This window comes from Corythoichthys intestinalis, chromosome 11 (assembly GCF_030265065.1).
Source record: "Corythoichthys intestinalis isolate RoL2023-P3 chromosome 11, ASM3026506v1, whole genome shotgun sequence".
Lineage (NCBI taxonomy): Eukaryota > Metazoa > Chordata > Actinopteri > Syngnathiformes > Syngnathidae > Corythoichthys > Corythoichthys intestinalis.
This window is the reverse complement of record NC_080405.1, coordinates 22,971,557-22,978,880: the sequence shown is the minus strand read 5'-3', so window position 1 is coordinate 22,978,880 and position 7,324 is coordinate 22,971,557.

The following is a 7,324-nucleotide window of genomic DNA, read 5'->3' as shown; positions in this document are numbered from 1 at the left end:
AGACAGATAAATTATTCTTTATTGTTATTATTAATTCCCTCAGTTTTTTAATCCAGTAAAGCAACGACAAAGTTTGCGCAATTACATTATTACAGAATTGATTAAAACATATATACTACTAACACAGCTACAATTACATACAGGGGTGAAAGTGGTTAGAATTTCTTGCCGGAACTCGCCGATGTGAAAGTAGCCACGGAGCCAGAATTTTATTTTATTTTATTTTATTTATTTATTTATTTATTTTTAGGGTGGGGGCGTCAAAACTACTGAAATGCAAAGAAAACTGTTTTGGTCAGTTATTTCTATAACATACAAAAACTGATTTTCTAACAAAATTGTATTTTTCAATGATTTGCAAAATAAAAGTTAACAAAAACAGCTATAACCCCAATCTCAATCTCCAAATTTTTATTTTTCCTCATTTCCTCACATACTAAATGCCAAATCTTAATTTAAACCACTTAAGAACAAAGGATGTATATTAAAATTGAAGATAATGTAAACATTTACTTTTTGTTGTGTTTTTAATAATAAAGATATAAGTAACATACATTCAGAAAAATAAGTACAAATGACATATTATGCAGAGTGAAATGGAATATATTTTGAAGATCGCGCAAACATTGACTTTTTTAAATCATAAGGAAATGAATAAGTAGCCTAATATAAATGAACAAATAAAAATCCAAAGTGCACATTGACAGCAAAGATGTTCTGAACCTCCCATCAGAGCAAATAAAACTAAATATGATAAATAGGCCACCTTAACTCTTTCTTTGCTCTTGAAGATTTGATCCATTTTCTGTTACATTGCCCTTTTTTTTCATTTGCTGTTTCAGAAAACATGTACTGAATCTTATACCGGAACTGTGTTCCTGACCGTTCCTGTCCACTTTCACCCCTGATTACATATACTTCTAACACTGCTACAACAAACAATAATAATGCACTTTATTTATCAGCACCATTCTGGGATTCTAAATTAGTGAGAGAAGGAAGATTTCATGCCTCCATGACATGTCAGTGCCATTATACAGAAACAGAGTGCCTGAAAACTTATTATACAACATTTGAAAGGTAAAAAAAAAAACTCTATTCAACTGCATCCCACCATTCTGCATCTGTGTTTTAGACAATTGTGACACAAAAAAAACCTTTTCTTGTTCCTACCCCTAAAGTTGGAACTTTGGCGGCTCAACTCAGTCCCCCCATTCAATGTAACTTATACAAAACACCAAATTGCTTTGTTGATGTGTGATGTGGAGTACACAGCATAGCCCACTTTGAAAGTGTCAATACAATACCATTATCATTGTTTTGCACGTGCTTGTAGTGCTTTAAAGAACATACCTTATCCGTCATCAGCACTTTATACTACTTTATGTAAGCCTTTTTATTAGCTAGCACAGTATATTTTTATTTTACTTGTCAATTTCCATGCAAGCAACTTGTTAATAGCCCCAGCAAACACTTATGTTGCCATTAGACATGATCGCCATCACCACCCAGTGATGATCAAAACATTACAATGATCAAACATTGCACCAAGCAACAGACTTGTACTTTCATCTCCATCTTCAATCTTGAATCAAAGACAGATCAGGCGCTCTTTGTACTTTTGACCATACGACATCAAATAAAAGTGAAATAATGTAAAAAAATATATATATATTTCTATATAAACAAAAGAAACATAAAAGTACATGCAGAAAGAGTGACCCAGATTCCAGTGGATGCATTACTTCCGCACAGCTGCCTGTCTCTGCCTCCCCTTACGCTGTGCCTGCATGTCTGCCATTCACAAACATATGCAGCCAGTGGCTGCGGGGCAACACAGGAAGTACAAGAGGCCATTTAGGGAGGATTATCTGTCTACAATTCGACACTATTTCCCATCCTGATTGCACAATTTGTGTCATTCAAAATTTAGCCTTGCTGTGTGATTCGGAAGAATTTTGCATCCTTCCATTTAAATTTATATTAAACTCGACCCATGTGGAGGCCTGAGGTGGAAATCACTGAGGTGAAAATCATTGTGGTGGAAGGCAGCGGATGGTTTGTTTTGGCAAAGTATTGACTCAGAGAGCAAAAGTGTGTCAGAGTTGTAATGAGTAACTCGGTTGATTGTTTTGCCCGAGGTATTTTTATGGTTTCCTGTTATTTTGTGGCACAGGCAAACTTGCCCTTTGAAATCCTTCAAAGGACTTAAGGACTCATGCATGTCAGAGTCCTAAAAAAATTCGACAAAATACGCAGAATCAAATATCAAATTGATCGTCCCGAACACAAGTGCCGTCAATGGGAGGGCGGGCCTCTTTGGTAATATATCAGTAAGCCTATTTTCCAGGCCTTGGAATGTGAGGACTGTTTCCATTAAAGCTGGCCCTAATAAGCTTAACATATTCATGACGTCTGGTAGATTAAAGGTATCCTAATGACATTTGGTATTCAAAGTGAAGTAGGAAATCAAATGAAGAATGCATTCAGATATATGTTATCATCCATAATGCCTAGTGGAGTAAAAAACATACACACCTAAAACTTTATACATTCAGACTAAAACAATCCAAATAAGGCTTATTTAGTTGCTGTGTAAGACCATGTACTTGTTTAACTAAGGGTAATTATGGTGGGTGGGCATGACTCACCACTGTAAGACTCAAGACATTGAGTAGTCTGTTCCACATCCATCTGCCAAAAAACATAATATAAACAAAGGCGCATGACAACCCGATTTCCTGAATATAGAAAAAGGTCTACAACAGTCACATCACTTTCTTTCCGTTATGGTTCACTTTTCACTAAATAAGTTTCATACACACCACTGGAATTTGTACTTTAAAAAATAAAGGAGTCCTGAGTGTCAATTTGCCTGAGAAAAGATACACACCTACAATACGAGTACAAGCACTTTCAATGCTGTATAAGTCCATTTTCTCACAGCCCTGGTTACTTTGGTTACTGACCATACCTCTTCATCCTGAAGTCTGCTTCTTGTGAAAGTGAGTTGTTTTTTAAAAGTAAATTCATGGAAACCTAAATGCTTATCGCTCTTAAGTTTTTGTTAATGCGCAGTTCCAGTGCAGCCCTCCAATAGACCCTACTCACCTACGTCACAAAATGACGTGTCGCTGTATCCGGCCGCCATATTGTCCGTATTTTTTAGACCTATTCTCATTGTTTTCAATTAGTCGTGCAAGTTATAGAGCAATTTCATGGAAGCCCCGGTGTTATCTGACGCTGTAAACTCATTGGATGCGTTGCATAAAAGGCGTTATGTGGAAAAGCTTCAGTTTATCCATTCGCCAGATCCATATTTGATGCCTAAATCGATGTTTTTCGACCCGCTGTCTTCGCCGTCTTTGCCTGACATCTGCTACCCTGATATTTACAACTATCTTGTCCACACAAAATCAGCCTATTCTCACCAAAGTTTGAAAAACTTTTAAGAGCTTGGAGGCTTATAAATACTTCGTTGCTGGTTGGCTGAAACAAGTCCGCATCCACGAAAATTCGGCAGGAATCTGTCATGTGCTCGGGAAGATGAGTTACGAAATTTTCAATTCAATATCTTTTGTTCTTGCTAACATCCACTGTCAAGTCTAATGTATTTCATGTCATTTGTCAATGGAGCTCGGGCTTTTAATGTTTATATGGTTTAGCGATAGCGCTCTCACTACATACATATGTAATATGTAATAAATATGAAGTGCGATAGCACTACTCCAGATTGTCCCTAGTTGAATTTATTTTTTGGCTTTTGACCTCAATAGTGAAATTGTAACTTAATTGTATGACAACTGTCTTATTATCCCCTTATAATTATATATTTTCAGGTAGTTCATTCACAACGTCTGAGTGTATGTTGTCGGCGATTAGCCTAGCAATGATCTTAATTGTGGTTGTCAGCCCAAAACCCTCTAAATATGTATTAAATGCATCTTACCAGATATAAAATGACTACTACATAATCTGTGGTAGTCGTTTGGAGCCCAGTTTTCTCGTCGAATTGCAGCAGTCCATCTCGCTCTCCTCTCCGGGTCTCTCGGAATACGGTAAAACTTCAAGTCTCTCCGTCTATCTTCTCTGTTTTTGCAACCGACCGCCACACACGACTTCACCATTTTCATTATTAATGTTAACGAGCAGAAAAACACGCCATAATAGGACGAATTTACGAAGCGCTAATGCATTAACATGACGAGTAGACGGACAACATGGCGCGGGGGCGTGGCTGTGACGTCACGTGAGTAGGGTCTATAGCAGGGGTGGGCAAACCGGTCCTCGAGGGCCGCGGTGGGTCCTGGTCTTTGTTCCAACTGACCCAGCACAGAGAGTTTAAATAGTTTATCCAATGAGGTTTCAGCAGAAATGAGAAGCACATGCCAGCAATCGACTGATTGAACTCCAGATTGGTGAAAAGGTGTCCTCTTAATGGGTTGCAACAAAAACCCGCACCCACTGCGGCCCTTTGTGGAATAGTTTGCCCACCCCTGGTCTATAGACTTCACTTGCTTTTGCATAGACACCTGCTTGGACTTCAGTCTTTTCATTAAAGATACACGATAATATCGGTCGTCGATAATTATCGGCCGATAATGGCAATTATGACGTCACACAGATAATCCAGATAATTAAAAAATTCAACCGATAATGCAATCCGATAATTATACAGAATACTTGATTTAGCCTCCAAATGTGGACAACCGAAGAATTCAGCGCGCCGCCTCCTCAACCCCTCCCCTCTTTGAAGCCCCTGAGGGAGGAGGGGTTGAGGAGGCGGAGTTACACGACAAGAAATAGTTGAATATTATGGCGGCTGTTACTAAAAAAACGACGCTCTCGCCATCTGCGAAACATGTACCGCAGAAGTTCCACGAGGCCGAAAGAAAGCGTCCTCATTCAAAACCACTAACCCAGCATCCATTTAAAACTGCATCACAAAGATTTTTGGAACGGATACGAGGCTTTTGCTAGCGGGAATGCTAAAGCTATTGTAAACACAAGCTAAACTACGGGGCTTGTGACATTACAGAGTTGGGTTGTTTGGGAAAGCAGCCCAAGGCGGGTGGTTAACTCGCATCTAAGGCTAAACATTGGCACGACTGGAGACCGATAGTCTGCAAGTAGCCGTCTTCCAACGGAGCCCGCCGCTCTGGCCGGTCCGGCAGGCCGCCACCGCCACGCCGTTGGCGGGGCGGGCAGAGCCCGGTTCCCCGGCTTCAGGACCTCTGGCGAACACCCTGGTTTCTCTAGTGTTCCCCACGGCGTGCGAGCAGAGCCAGGCCCCGAATACGCCGCGGCGAACCGGCCGGTGCGGGCGGATTATCCGGTACGAACGTAGCCGCCGCCAAGACAAGACACGATTTTTTTTTTTTACCGAAATGACCCGAGAGCCAAAGCCCTGGATAAAAGAATAATGCAGTTTATACGACCACCATTCTTCATGAAAAACATGCCAATCACATTTTCACCACGGGCATTTGGAAAAGTGATGTCCAATAAGCAAGCTTATCATGACGGCACAGTGGTTAAACGATCATTTAAACATGGAGAAAACGAAGTCAGCCAGTCAATAATGCATTCAGTATGTAAAATGACGAGCGGTCAGATGACTTTGTAACGCTGCCTTTATTTTCGGCTTAACAAAACTCAGGCACAAAACGACACGCACGGAGATGCGAGCTCCAACTCCATCCAAATCGTACTGCCGTGTATCAGTTGAGCTGCTTTGAAGCAAATGTCGTGAGTGCCGCAAAAGTAAACAAAGCGCTGCAGAATGGGTATATGACATGTCACTCTTTTGAGGTAATCATTTTCACAGTGTGCAACAAAGCATATAACATTAGCAATCACTTTTCAAATTAATTTAACTTATTTGTCTGCTCAATTACAGTCACAGTAGATAATCAAAACTTATTGGCACTTATTAACACTTATCAATTTAAATATGCACATTCCTGTTGTAATGAAATAACAATAATATTCTGTAGCCACAAATATTATTCAAAATCTTTTCTTCTTCCAAGTTTTTTTTTAGGATTAAGTATAATAATGTATTGCTTAAAATAAGGCTGTTAAGATATTTTCAGCTAGCTATTTTTCTTCTAAGAAATCTGAGAGAAATACACTTGAAGCGCTGGCAGATAATTTCATTTATTTCCAATAGATTTACACTTAAAACTGACTAGGTTTAAGGAGGTGTGTTTTGCAGTGTATTAATGTTATATATGTTAGGAATGGCTTACTTATAAAGGCATTTTTGTGCAACTTAGGTGTTTACTCTAAGTAATTGTTGCCAAAAGTTTACCATTACACAGTGTCAGACAATCTGTCATTATTTAGATGTTGGAATTGAATACTTGTTCATATGTTGAAAAAAAGAGCAATAAATTATATTTTTGCACGGTAATATTTTCTTTTGTGTATACTTTAAAATTTTACATAAATCTTTTAATAGAATTATCGGCTTGACATTATCAGTTATCGGTTGGAACGAGGAGGAAATTATCGGTTATCGGTATCGGCTGAAAAATGCATTATCATGCATCACTACTTTTCATCAGTGGTGGGAGTAGCATGCCTCCCCGTGCATGGTTCGACAAGAACAGATCCTAATTTGAGAAACTTTCCGTGGATTGCCTAAATTCTATTTTGCGCTTACATTAAGTTTGCCTATAACAACTAGAGCCCACTATGTATTAATATGTAGTCTCCACACCTGCATTAAAGCACAGATCAGTGAAATGTAGAGGCAATGACCTGTCCAGCCATCTTCCATCTGCTGTTGTGTTTATGCTCATAAGGGCAGTGGAAAAGGTGGAGTCAATAACAGCTGACTTTGAATGAGAGTCAGGCAAGTACGCAATTTGCTGGTTGCCAATCAATTACAAAACACATAGACAGAACCCAAATTCTGGACTGAAAACAAGATTAGTGTTACAATTCTACAAATTTAGAGTATAACATGTGTGTCCATTTAAAAGATTGCCTTGATGAAATGTGTGCAACACCATGAAATGTATGAAGGGCCTCCTCATCCTCTCAAGTGGATCGTGGTAATCTACTAATCAAGATACATTTACATAACTGCCTCATGGCGGATGCAGTTAAGCCTGCCCCCAATTTATTTTAATGCCTGCCATCTACAATCAAGTCTAGGAAATGTTCAGTGTGTGTTTTACAGTCACCGTTTTTTTCACTTTTAAAAGTTAAGTTTGCATTAATGTTATACCCTGTTGTGGAAAAACATGTGCCATAGATGTCACACATTTCATGCTAGTTTATGGAAATGTGGACACTCTATTCTGAGTCCTTTTTA